General features: G+C 36.8%; 1 pseudogene; it reads left to right on the forward strand.

The window, feature by feature from the left end:
• Positions 1 to 8,881: 8,881 nt before the first annotated feature.
• Positions 8,882 to 10,355, forward strand: LOC104662924 (annotated as a pseudogene).
• The last annotated feature ends 4,380 nt before the right edge of the window (positions 10,356 to 14,735 follow it).

Here is a 14,735-nt window from a genome sequence, read left to right on the forward strand (position 1 = left end):
TTTTTTATTATTATTATTATACTTTAAGTTCTAGGGTACATGTGCGTAACGTGCAGGTTTGTTACATATGTATACTTGTGCCATGTTGGTGTGCTGCACCCATCAACTCGTCAGCACCCATCAACTCGTCATTTACATCAGGTATAACTCCCAATGCAATCCCTCCCCCCTCCCCCCTCCCCCTCCCCCTCCCCCCTCCCCCCTCCCCCCCTCCCCCCTCCCCCCTCCCCCTCCTCCCTCCCCCTCCCCCCTCCTCCCTCCTCCCTCCCCATGATAGGCCCCCGTGTGTGACGTTCCCCTTCCCAAGTCCAAGTGATCTCATTGTTCAGTTCCCACCTATGAGTGAGAACATGCGGTGTTTGGTTTTCTGTTCTTGTGATAGTTTGCTCAGAATGATGATTTCCAGCTGCATCCATGTCCCTATAAAGGACACAAACTCATCCTTTTTTATGGCTGCATAGTATTCCATGGTGTATATGTGTCACATTATCTTAATCCAGTCTGTCACAGATGGACATTTGGGTTGATTCCAAGTCTTTGCTATTGTGAATAGTGCCGCAATAAACATACATGTGCATGTGTCTTTATAGCAGCATGATTTATGATCCTTTGGGTATATACCCAGTAGTGGGATGGCTGGGTCATATGGTACATCTAGTTCTAGATCCTTGAGGAATTGCCATACTGTTTTCCATAATGGTTGAACTAGTTTACAATCCCACCAACATTGTAAAAGTGTTCCTATTTCTCCACATCCTCTCCAACAACTGTTGTTTCCTGATTTTTTAATGGTTGCCATTCTAACTGGTGTGAGATGGTATCTCATTGTGGTTTTGATTTGCATTTCTCTGATGGCGAGTGATGCTGAGCATTTTTTCATGTGTCTGTTGGATGCATGAATGTCTTCTTTTGAGAAATGTCTGTTCATATCCTTTGCCCACTTTTTGATGGGCAAATTTTTCTTGTAAATTTGTTTGAGTTCTTTGTAGGTTCTGGATATTAGCCCTTTGTCAGATGAGTAGATTGCAAACATTTTCTCCCATTCTGTAGGTTGCCTGTTCACTCTCATGGTAGTTTCTTTTGCTGTGCAGAAGCTCTTTAGTTTGATTAGATCCCATTTGTCAATTTTGGCTTTTGCTGCCGTTGCTTTTGGTGTTTTAGACATGAAGTCCTTGCCCATGCCTGTGTCCTGAAAGGTACTACCTAGATTTTCTTCTAGGGTTTTTATGGTATTAGGTCTAACATTTAAGTCTCTAATCCAGCTTGAATTAATCTTCATATAAGGAGTAAGGAAAGGATCCAGTTTCAGCTTTCTACTTATGGCTAGCCAATTTTCCCAGCACCATTTATTAAATAGGGAATCCTTTCCCCATTTCTTGTTTCTCTCAGGTTTGTCAAAGATCAGATGGCTGTAGATGTGTGGTATTATTTCTGAGGACTCTGTTCTGTTCCATTGGTCTATAGCTCTGTTTTGGTACCAGTACCATGCTGTTTTGGTTACTGTAGCCTTGTAGTATAGTTTGAAGTCAGGTAGTGTGATGCCTCCAGCTTTATTCTTTTGACTTAGGATTGTCTTGGCAATGCGGGCTCTTTTTTGGTTCCATATGAACTTTAAAGCCATTTTTTCCAATTTGTGAAGAAACTCATTGGTAGCTTGATGGGGATGGCATTGAATCTATAAATAACCTTGGGCAGTATGGCCATTTTCACGATATTGATTCTTCCTATCCATGAGCATGGTATGTTCTTCCATTTGTTTGTGTCCTCTTTGATTTCACTGAGCAGTGGTTTGTAGTTCTCCTTGAAGAGGTCCTTTACATCCCTTGTAAGTTGGATTCCTAGGTATTTTATTCTCTTTGAAGCAATTGTGAATGGAAGTTCATTCCTGATTTGGCTCTCTGTTTGTCTGTTACTGGTGTATAAGAATGCTTGTGATTTTTGCACATTAATTTTGTATCCTGAGACTTTGCTGAAGTTGCTTATCAGCTTAAGGAGATTTTGGGCTGAGACAATGGGGTTTTCTTAATATACAATCATGTCATCTGCAAACGGACAATTTGACTTCTTCTTTTCCTAACTGAATACCCTTGATTTCTTTCTCTTGCCTGATTGCCCTAGCCAGAACTTCCAACACTATGTTGAATAGGAGTGGTGAGAGAGGGCATCCCTGTCTTGTGCCAGTTTTCAAAGGGAATTTTTCCAGTTTTTGCCCAGTCAGTATGATATTGGCTGTGGGTTTGTCATAAATAGCTCTTATTATTTTGAGGTACGTTCCATCAATACCGAATTTATTGAGCATCTTTAGCATGAAGGGCTGTTGAATTTTGTCAAAGGCCTTTTCTGCATCTATTGAGATAATCATGTGGTTCTTGTCTTTGGTTCTGTTTATATGCTGGATTATGTTTATTGATTTGCGAATGTTGAACCAGTCTTGCCTCCCAGGGATGAAGCCCACTTGATCATGGTGGATAAGCTTTTGATGTGCTGCTGAATCCGGTTTGCCAGTATTTTATTGAGGATTTTTGCATCAATGTTCATCAGGGATATTGGTCTAAAATTCTCTTTTTTTGTTGTGTCTCTGCCAGGCTTTGGTATCAGGATGATGTTGGCCTCATAAAATGAGTTAGGGAGGATTCCCTCTTTTTCTATTGATTGGAATAGTTTTAGAAGGAATGGTACCAACTCCTCCTTGTACCTCTGGTAGAATTCAGCTGTGAATCCATCTGGTCCTGGGCTTTTTTTGGTTAGTAGGCTATTAATTATTGCCTCAATTTCAGAGCCTGCTATTGGTCTATTCAGGGATTCAACTTCTTCCTGGTTTAGTCTTAGAAGAGTGTAAGTGTCCAGGAAATTATCCATTTCTTCTAGATTTTCTAGTTTATTTGCATAGAGGTGTTTATAGTATTCTCTGATGGTAGTTTGTATTTCTGTGGGGTCCGTGGTGATATCCCCTTTATCATTTTTTATTGTGGCTATTTGATTCTTCTCTTTTTTCTTCTTTATTAGTCTTGCTAGCGGTCTGTCAATTTTGTTGATCTTTTCAAAAAACCAACTCCTGGATTCATTGATTTTTTGGAGGGTTTTTTTGTGTCTCTATCTCCTTCAGTTCTGCTCTGATCTTAGTTATTTCTTGCCTTCTGCTAGCTTTTGAATGTGTTTGCTCTTGCCTCTCTAGTTCTTTTATTTGTGATGTTAGAGTGTCCATTTTAGATCTTTCCAGCTTTCTCTTGTGGGCATTTAGTGCTATAAATTTCCCTTTACACACTGCTTTAAATGTGTCCCAGAGATTCTGATATGTTGTATCTTTGTTCTCATTGGTTTCAAAGAACATCTTTATTTCTGCCTTCATTTCATTATGTACCCAGTAGTCATTCAGGAGCAGGTTGTTCAGTTTCCATGTAGTTGTGTGGTTTTGATTGAGTTTCTTATTCCAGAGTTCTAGTTTGATTGCACTGTGGTCTGAGAGACAGTTTGTTATAATTTCTGTTCTTGTACATTTGCTGAGGAGTGCTTTACTTCCAATTATGTGGTCAATTTTGGAATAAGTGTGATGTGGTGCTGAGAAGAATGTATATTCTGTTGATTTGGGGTGGAGAGTTCTATAGATGTCTATTAGGTCCGCTTGGTGCAGAGATGAGTTCAATTCCTGGATATCCTTGTTAACTTTCTGTCTCGTTGATCTGTCTAATGTTGACAGTGGAGTGTTGAAGTCTCCCATTATTATTGTATGGGAGTCTAAGTCTCTTTGTAAGTCTCTAAGGGCTTGCTTTATGAATCTGGGTGCTCCTGTATTGGGTGCATATATATTTAGGATAGTTAGCTCTTCCTGTTGAATTGATCCCTTTACCATTATGTAATGGCCTTCTTTGTCTCTTTTGATCTTTGATGGTTTAAAGTCTGTTTTATCAGAGACTAGGATTGCAACCCCTGCTTTTTTTTGTTCTCCATTTGCTTGGTAGATCTTCCTCCATCCCTTTATTTTGAGCCTATGTATGTCTCTGCATGTGAGATGGGTCTCCTGAATACAGCAGACTGATGAGTCTTGACTCTTTATACAGTTTGCCAGTCTGTGTCTTTTAATTGGAGCATTTAGTCCATTTACATTTAAGGTTAATATTGTTATGTGTGAACTTGATCCTGCCATTATGATATTAACTGGTTATTTTGCTCGTTAGTTGATGCAGTTTCTTCCTGGCCTCAATTGTCTTTACATTTTGGCATGTTTTTGCAATGGCTGGTACCGGTTGTTCCTTTCCATGTTTAGGGCCTCCTTCAGGGTCTCCTGTAAGTCAGGCCTGGTGGTGACAAAATCTCTAAGCATTTGCTATCTGTAAAGGATTTTATTTCTCCTTCGCTTATGAAACTTAGTTTGGCTGGATATGAAATTCTGGGTTGAAAATTCTTTTCTTTAAGAACGTTGAATATTGGCCCCCACTCTCTTCTGGCTTGTAGAGTTTCTGCCGAGAGATCTGCTGGTCATCTGATGGGCTTCCCTTTGTGGGTAACCCGACCTTTCTCTCTGGCTGCCCTTAAGATTCTTTCCTTCATTTCAACTTTGGTGAATCTGGCAATTATGTGTCTTGGAGTTGCTCTTCTGGAGGAGTATCTTTGTGGCGTTCTCTGCATTTCCTGAATTTGAATGTTGGCCTGCCCTACTAGATTGGGGAAGTTCTCCTGGATGATATCCTGAAGAGTGTTTTCCAACTTGGTTCCATTTCCCCCCTCACTTTCAGTCACTGCAATCAGATGTAGATTTGGTCTTTTTACATAATCCCATACTTCTTGTAGGCTTTGTTCATTTCTTTTTCTTCTTTTTTCTTTTGGTTTCTCTTCTCGTTTCATTTCATTCGTTTGATCCTCAATCGCCGATATTCTTTCTTCCAGTTGATCGAGTCGGTTACTGAAGCTTGTGCATTTGTCACGTATTTCTTGTGTCATGGTTTTCATCTCTGTCATTTCGTTTATGAACTTTTCTGCATTAATTAGTCTAGCTGTCAATTCTTCCAGTCTTTTTTCAAGATTTTTAGTTTCTTTGCGCTGGGTATGTAATTCCTCCTTTAGCTCTGAGAAGTTTGATGGACTGAAGCCTTCTCTCATCTAGTCAAAGTCATTCTCCATCCAGCTTTGATCCATTGCTGGCGATGAGCTGCGCTCCTTTGCAGGGGGAGATGCACTCTTATTTTTTGAATTTCCAGCTTTTCTGCCCTGCTTTTTCCCCATCTTTGTGGTTTTATCTGCCTCTGGTCTTTGATGATGGTGACGTACTGATGGGGTTTTGGTATAGGTGTCCTTCCTGTTTGATAGTTTTCCTGCTAACAGTCAGGACCCTCAGCTGTAGGTCTGTTGGAGATTACTTGAGGTCCACTCCAGACCCTGTTTGCCTGGGTATCAGCAGCAGAGGCTGCAGAAGATAGAATATTGCTGAACAGCGAGTGTACCTGTCTGATTCTTATTTTGGAAGCTTCCTCTCAGGGGTGTACTCCACCCTGTGAGGTGTGGGGTGTCAGACTGCCCCTAGTGGGGGATGTCTCCCAGTTAGGCTACTTAGGGTTCAGGGACCCACTTGAGCAGGCAGTCTGTCCCTTCTCAGATCTCAACCTCCATCTTGGGAGATCCACTGCTCTCTTCAAAGCTGTCAGACAGAGTTGTTTGCATCTGCAGAGGTTTCTGCTGCTTTTTGTTGTTGTTGTTGTTGTTGTTTAGCTGTGCCCTGTCCCCAGAGGTGGAGTCTATAGAGTCCACCCAGTTCGAGCTTCCCAGCAGCTTTGTTTACCTACTTAAGCCTCAGCAATGGTGGGCGCCCCTCCCCCAGCCTCACTGCTGCCTTGTGATTAGATGGCAGACTGCTGTGCTAGCAATGAGGGAGGCTCCCTGGGCGTGAGACCCTCCCGGCCAGGTGTGGGATATAATCTCCTGGTGTGCCATTTTGCTTAAAGCGCAGTATTGGTGTTGGAGTTACCCAATTTTCCAGGTGTTTTATGTCTCAGTTCTCCTGGCTAGGAAAAGGGATTCCCTTCCCCCTTGTGCTTCCCAGGTGAGGCAATGCCTCACCCTGCTTCAGCTCTCGCTGGTCGGGCTGCAGTGGCTGACCAGCACCGATTGTCCAGCACTCCCTAGTGAGATGAACCCAGTACCTCAGTTGAAAATGCAGAAATCATCGGTCTTCTGTGTCGCTCGCGCTGGGAGTTGGAGACTGGAGCTGTTCCTATTTGGCCATCTTTCTCCGCGCCCCCCCCCCCCCATTATCTTACTGTTATATTTTGACCAGGAGTCCTGATTCCACTCCCTTTTCAGGGTAAACATCACCCCACCTCTGCTACCACCACAACAAATTTAACTAACCATCTTTCATTATGTGGGAATTAATTACAGACAAGAGGGCACATTATTTCATGTCAATGATTCAACAATGATGAATTGAGAATCTATTATGTGTCAGGCACTGTGTTAGGCATTTAATATGTAGAAATATTAAATATGCTAGAATATTATCAAATATTAATGCACAATTTAAATACATTAAATATGTGGAAATATTAATAACATTTAGTACGTATCTGCATAGGGATCACAGTTTAGCAGGTTTAACAGTGATGTAGATAAAAAATGCTATGCATAATATCAGAAGTAAGTAATAACAAAGTTCAAAGATAGCTTAGAGGAAGGTATTATCAATTCTCTTCGTGAAAGTCTTCCTGAAGGCATTGATGCTGAAATAGGAAAACAGGGGTGGTATCTTCCTATTTGGATAAAAAAGATATAATTAAGTTAGGTTACACAATATAAATCTTTCACACTTCTGATTTTGGTCTTAGGGCTCTTTTAGATGTTAGAATCCCAGACGCAAAACAGAGGAGATAAATAAGTAGATATTTCAGACCGTATTAATTCAAGATAACAGAATGTCACAGTAGCTATGTTTACAACTCTAATTCACAGAAGCAGAAGAGAAGACATGCAATAAAGTCTTTTTTGTCTTCATTGGGATGTTGTGGTGTTATTGTGCTGACATACAAAAAGTGCTTTATAAGATCATAATATTATCAATTCAAAAACAAAAGCTGATATCTTAGTGACATAAGCTGATTTAACAAGTACTGAGCACATATTATGTATTGGGAACTCTTCGGGTGTTGGAAATACAGTGATGAACAAAATGGAGGGTGGAGGACACAGTTCAAACAAGTGTCAAAAGTGTAGTAAATACAGGTCAATAAATACGGTTGCAATAGGTATGTGTATATATATATATATACACACACATATATATATATAAAACAGGTTGAGCTAACATAGTTTTGGACTTCTGGGAAGGTCTTCCTGAAGAAGCTATACTTAAACGGAGGCATAAAAAATGATGTGAAGTTAGCCAGGTGAAGTTGGAAGTGAGAGGAAAGAATTTTGGACAAAGGATACAGCAAATGTGAATGTCCTAAAGTGGTCCAGAGTGAGGTTCATTCAGAAACCCGCAAAAAGGTCAGCAGCATGTCTGAAGCCTAAAGTGTGAGGCAGAGAGTGACACAATATAAGACAGAAGTGATAAACAACTGCCAGCTGATACACTTGAAATAATCTATGTTAAGGAATTTAGATTTTATCCCAGCAATAATGGACATTGAAAAAGTTTATGCAGGGGAATGGCATGTTTATATGTATATTTTTAAAACAAAGCTTCCTGTTGATGTAATTAGAATATTGCAAATGTTCAAACCCTTGATAAAATAATGAATCTGAGAAATGATCATCAGTGGCAGTGGGTATTATGTACACAGCACTATCTAAGACATATTTATCTTAATATAAAAACTGAATCTAAATTAGATCAAACCTCTAGATCTAACTATGAATTTATAGAAAATGCAGGAAGACAGAAAAGAAGATCTGCACACCACAGAGATACAATCAAGATTGTTTAGGGATCAGTGGTGACCATGAATATATACTGTCAGCAACATGTTTAGTTGTAAAATTTTCATCATTAGTGCTTAGTGGTATGAATATGGTAAAAACAGAAATATTTGACATTTAAAAACAAAAAATGTTGAGGGTCCAAAGCAAGTTTTATTTACCTAAGTTATAATTTTCCTTTATCTCCCAAGGATATTGTGAATAAAAACAAGGTAATACATTAAAAGAACTTTAACATCTTTAGAGGAATGTCCTTATTAAATACAAAGTGATACTACCGTGATTATCACATAAAATTAAGCTATTTGAGATGTTTTTTATGTTGCTTTTTGTTTGACTCTTGCATTACATGCCATTGATTTCCCTTTGATTCATCTCTTCATGATTAACTTAGGTAAAATTTTCCTAAGGCATGATATTATCCTGTCAGTTTAAGAAACTTCAGAGTAAATCAAAACCCGATGATGCTTGTGATCACAAAATAACAAACATGTCAAAACAGGAGTGTCATTTTAAAAAAATTTAATAGCAACTTGTATCTTCCATCAAAATCCACTCAAGGAATTTCCAAATATCAACTAGTTTATAGTTAGGAAGTGGATTTCATTTAAAAGTTAGACATGTATTTGAATGAAAATGTATTCTGTATTTTAAAAGTATCTTTTTTTGTGATACAGTCTAATGTTTATTTTTATGTTATGGCAGGTACACTTGAATTTTCAAAATTTAAAACATATAAAAAGTGGTTAAGGACTAACATTTATATTAATAGTTGATAAATCTCTAAGATTGTTTATTATACAGCAGAGTACAATGGTTGTGCTAATGTCAACAGGGCACCATGAAATTTAGTCTAAAAATATCACTAGGCTTTACACAAGCAATAACATATGCTGCTGGTTTTAGAATTTCAGGAAACGATCTGCTTCTAATACTAAGCAGGCTTTTACTATTTTTAATGTTGTGCAATTTTATGGTATTTAGTTTGGGAAATGTTTTAAAATATGGACCTGTAATGCAAAGGGATTACATGCAGTACCTTTCTGGGTTTGATGCCGTTGTCCTCACTGAACTCATGCAGAACCTTTCCGTTTGCCGGGAAGATGACTCAAGCATCATGTCCTCTGTTGTTAACACTATGACCTTTGTAAATGTAAAATAAGTCGAAGATGGAGAAGTATTTGATTTCAGAGGAATGAGATTAGATTGGTTTAGGTTACGGGCATATACTAGTGTCTCTAAGGCTTAGCTTGGCCTTTCAGATCACAGAGAACTTGGAAACATGATGAATCCAATAATGTTTTCATACCAAAAATAGATTCTTTGGTGGAAATGTTGCTTAAAACATCAAAGCTCTACATATTTTGTTTTTATAGTCATGCTCTTGAGAAGATGCTTTAACAGTGTTTGGAGTTACTTTCTCAGTCAAGATGCTGAACTGCATTTTCACTACATTGCACTTATTTTATCAGTTGCATTCATGAACTGTGTGCAGCAGAGTTACGTCATATTGGAGAATGTAGTCTTCCCTTATGTAATATATTTCTAGATGAAATGGCAAAACAAGCTTGAAATATCATCACAGATATTTGCACAGAACAGTGTACTCTTAGTGACCAGTTGCCGCCCAAGTATTATGCCAAAACCACCAGTCAAGCAGTGAATAAGAAATCAACAAAACAAAACAAACAAAACAAAACAGACTAGTAAGAAAGGGTAACCTGAAAGGGGGAAACCAGGCATTAAGAACACGAAGAAAAACAGGCTGGTTGTGACTAAACTTGACAAATTACACACTGCACTTTCTGAGTTTTAAATTGTGTCTCAAACATGGTGCTGTGGAAACATACCTTTACTCCATGAGAATATTTGACTTCCCATCTGGAAATCCTCTTTACTAAGTTAATTGTTGGGATGATTATGTATAATTGAGCCACACACAAAATGCAAAGCCATCAGAGATTCTAACAGGTGTAAGAGCACACATGACCATACTCCAGCCAATGTAAAACTACATGTAGATGGATATTATAAGAGTATTCAATGATGTTCTTCTTCAACAAACACAACATTTAGGCAGTTATGGAAAACTAATCATTATGAGTCTATATGGAAGTTGGTATTTGGAAACTTTGTTAAGATAAGTCAACTATGATCATATAGCTTATTTCCCTGCAATTAAAGCCTTTGTGAAATTACCTACAGAAAATGAATTAACATTCAATGCAGAGAAATATTCTGACATGTCAGAAATAAGGTCGTTATTAGAACTACTAGGCCCATATGAAGTTCTTAAGTGAAAGCCTTATGTGGCATATTTCATCACAAGTTGCTAAACTTAAGAAATTTGTGGAGAATGTTGAAGTGTTAACATAAATGTGGACCAGCTTTGACAAACCAGACCAGTGTCTGCGCTCTTTAAAAGATTATCATCTGTTGACAATCTTTATTTTGAACCTAACACTGTTGTTAGACCCTAGAGATTTAAAGATGGAGAAGACAAATTTCCTTTGTGTCTTCGAGTAGCTCATGAATTTGAAGCATGAGTGAAGATATGAGTAGAGAGTCAACCTGTGAAGAGTTGTATGTCCTGAATTAATGGAGTTTGAATTTGAACATGTGGTCAAACCGAAACCACCAAATGATTTTCATTAGGGAAGTGACATATCAGATTTCTGTTAAAGTCACATGGCAGGGTAGCAAAGGGGCTGGAGGAGAATAAGTTATAAGAAGACAAGGAGTTCATATTTCTTGAGTGCTTACTATGTGCAAGGTATAGTATTAAATATTTTGTATTCATAATTTCCCCTTATCACTACAATAACACTTACTGACAAGCATTATTATCTCCATTTTACAGCTGGGAAAATAAGGTTTAAAGAGGTTAATTTCCCTACAGTCACAATTGCAGTAAAATATATTGTTGGTATCTGAATATGAACTGACTTCAAGGTTCACGCTTTTTTTCTGAGCTATGCTATTAATTAGGAGGCACTGTATCAGTCTAGAAATGAATGATGATGAAGGCCTGAACCAAGAGAGTGGCAGTGGAATGAAAGGAAAGGGAAAATGTGAGAAATATTCAAGGGATATAATTGGCAAGAAGACTTGGTTATTGTGCAGATTTGGAAGGGGGAGAGCAAGGAAGAGTGAGGTGTCAGGAACTTCTTTCATGTTTTAACTTGCCTGAGTGGGTGGATGATGATGTTATTAAATTGAAAAAGAACAAATGGAAATAGCAATGTTGGAGACACAGGACAAAATGGGGATAATTGATGGAATGAAGTGATGGAGGAGACGGGAAACGGTACAGGTGGATAGGTTACATCAGTTGCTTTTTCTGTAATGGGAGTAGAGAGGCTAAGATTATGTACAGATATAAATAAGTGTTGGAGAGGAAATAATATTGAGAGATTTTAGACTCAATGACTTCTGTACTATCTCTGAAAAAAGGAAGTGAAAGCAGGAGGCAAAGAAGAGGAAGTGAACTTGAAAAGTATAGCATTAAAAGTTTGAATTACCCACTGTGGGGAATGAAAGAGGGAACTGATCACCATTATCTAATAGAATTACAGAGCATTTTTGTTGTTGTTGTTCACTGTCATATGATTCCCCTACTGGAACTTGGTCTCACGTTTACTTTATTATTTTTCTATTTTTGAAATTAAAGTTATCATAAATCATAAATGAGATAACTGATATCATTATTCATCCATAGGGTCAACATTCTTTTTTTATGCAAAGTAGCAGGAACAAAGTACACTCTCATCAAAAGCATACAAGCTTTTGTTTGAACTTTTCTTGTCTGGTTCTAATATAAATGCTACATTGGCCTTGCAAAATAAATTAGGAGGGTTTTGCCTTTGGTATTTTATGGAAGACTTTGAGTGAGACTGAAATAATCTGTTTTTTGGCATTTCTCTGGAAATTATTAGAGCCTGGTCCTGGTGTTTTCTTCATTGGAAGTTTTTTTTTTTTTTTTTTTTTTTGATGTTTTTGTTTTGTTTTGTTTTACTATAAACCAAATTTATTTAATAGATAGAGGGTTATTCAGGTTTTTGATTTCTCCTTGAGTCACTTCTGATAAATTATATTTTTCTCGAAATGTACTCATTCATTTAAGTTTTCAAATTTATTATAAAAACTTGTGCACTGTCTTATCTGTTTAAAATCAACATCTATAGGTATCCTCTTTTCACTCCTAATATTGTTGCCCTTTCTCTCTCTCTTTTTTCCTTAATTCCATTAGAAGTTTTTCATTTAAAAAATATTTTCAGAAAAACAACTTATATCTCTATTGGTCTTTATTGTAAATTTGTTTTCTAATTCATTAAAGACTACTCTTCATTTTTCTATTTTCCTTTGATCTATTTAGTTATTATTTTTGAAGTTTTTGATATGAATAATTTAATTGTTATTTTCAGCCTTTATTCTTTCATAATATGCCACTTTAAGGCTATAAAATGTCTTCCAAATACCACTTTAAGTGAATCCTGTGTGTTTGAATGCCTAATGTTTTTGTGATCATTTAGCTGTATTTTCTCATTTTTGTTATAAAGTCTTCTTTGACCTATGAGCTGTTTAGAATTTGTTTGTCTTTAGTTGTTGATAAATGAGTTTTTCTTGTTATATATCAAAATGTTTGTGATTTTTCACTTACTTATGGAATACTCAAAGAATGTTGTTTATGTGATAACACTCCTTTCAAATTTGTTGAAGCTATCCTTATAACCTAGCTTGTGGTTAGTTTTCTTAAATGTGACTTGTATGCTTACAAAAAATGTATACTGTATTCTTGTTGGATACACTATTTATGTCCATTAGATCAAGCTTGTTAATTGTATGGTTCAAATTTTCCAAATCCCATTAATTTTTAATATATTCAAATTGTCAATTACTGAAAGGCTTACTTTGAAAGCCCTCATAATGGTGATATATTATTTAACTTCTCTCTGTAAATCTGTTATTGTTTTATGTTTTGGGAGCTATCTTACTTGATTAAAAGAACTTTAGAACTGTTTTATCTTTCTGGAACATCGAACCTTTGTTATTATGTAGAGACCATCTTTATCTTTAGTACAAAGTTTTTTTTTTTAAATTGTCTTTAGTACAAGGTTTTTTTTTAAAAAAATTAAAGTCTGCTTTATCTGGTACTAATGTATCTATAGCCACTTTATGTGAGTTACAATTCCATAGTATAATGTTTTCATCTATTAACATTAATATTTCTGTATACTCTATTAAAAGGTGTATAAATGGATATTTTTAAAAGTCCATGTAACAATCTTTGCCTTTTAGCTTGAGAGTTTAGTCCATTTACATTTGTAGTACCTACTAAGAAACTAAATGTATATAAATTATCTTACATATTCTCTGTACTACTTTTTCTATTTCCTTTGTTTCTACTTTCTTGTAATATTTTGGATTGATTCATTTAAAAAATTAGTAGCTACCTAGTTATTTTAACATGCTTATTTAAACCAAACAAATTGTAAAATTGTCAACATTGTTACCCTCCACCTGAATTACATGAAGACTTCAGAATGCTTTACTTGTCATTGTCACCCTTCCAATGCTACATAACTGCAGCAATAGTAAAAACACTTGTATTTTCTTTCTTACTTTATTGGAAATGTGTCTAGTGATTCTCTGCTAAAACTTGTGATACCCTTTATCAAGCTATAAACATATCTTTGTATTCAAATAACCTAATTTTTATCACATACTTTTTTTGTTTCATTGAAATAGTAATAACTGTGTGGACTGTTGAGAAAGGCTCTGAGGCTGACTCTGGGCCTAGTAAGAAAGAGTGAAATACCTGACTATTGTGGTCTGCCATGGGCATTTGGGGGGCAGAATGGCAGCATGTGTACTATGTCACCTTGGAAAGCATAAGTGACCAAATGAAATGTAACACAGAGAAAGCATAGCTTGATTTTGGATGGGTAAGAGAGCAAGGATATGTGCAGAGGAGTAGGCTCTTTGGGGAGAATAAGAGAAATAGCCTTGTGGGCATCCTCAACAGCAAGGAGATTAACAAAGATACTAGATCATGGGGTAATGGGCAAGGTAGGCAATTTTCAGAGACAAATTATTTGTATTTCATTCTTTTCTTATGGCTACCCTTAGAAGGAAAAAATAAGTTGTACTTTTCTCTTGTGGCAGCTCCTACACCCCTTTCTCTCTACTCCTTAGGTTAATAAAGAAATCAGTAAATCACCTACCACTTCATATTATCTGTTTTATTGCTCCCTTCCATTAGTGTGGATGCTAGACACTTGGATGTGGTGCATATTAGAAGTAATACAGAAGGATGTTACATACATGCTAGTCAGCAGCAACAATCACAACCTCATTTGCTAGTGAATTTTCAAATAACTAGTCTTTCAGGTACTTCTCTAATTTTCACCAAATGTTGCACTTTTGAAAGCTTCATTAATCTAGCCCCATTAAGATGGGTAGAGTGAATGAGTTTATGGCTGTAGAAGGTAAAGAAGCAGAATTTGCAGCTCTTAAGAACATTGCTACCATTCATTTTTGATAATGGTGTCTAAGTGATATTAAAATTCCCCCCAAAATATTATTTGGGGTAAAAGAGCACCAAATACATGGTGAATTTGATAATAGAATACTTAAAACCCAATACATGCTTATTTACTGAAATTAATGACTCTGAAATGACAAGCATGTGATTTAGTCTTAGAATCATGGTGTGCATAGCTCTAGCATTGCAGGCAAGGGCGAAGCTAAAAGCAAGTAAATGACATTCTAGAGGGAAAGAAACCATATGTATTCAAAGGAGAAATATGATTGAAAAAGTCATTAGT

This window comes from Rhinopithecus roxellana, chromosome 7, assembly GCF_007565055.1.
Source record: "Rhinopithecus roxellana isolate Shanxi Qingling chromosome 7, ASM756505v1, whole genome shotgun sequence".
Classification (NCBI taxonomy): Eukaryota; Metazoa; Chordata; class Mammalia; order Primates; family Cercopithecidae; genus Rhinopithecus; species Rhinopithecus roxellana.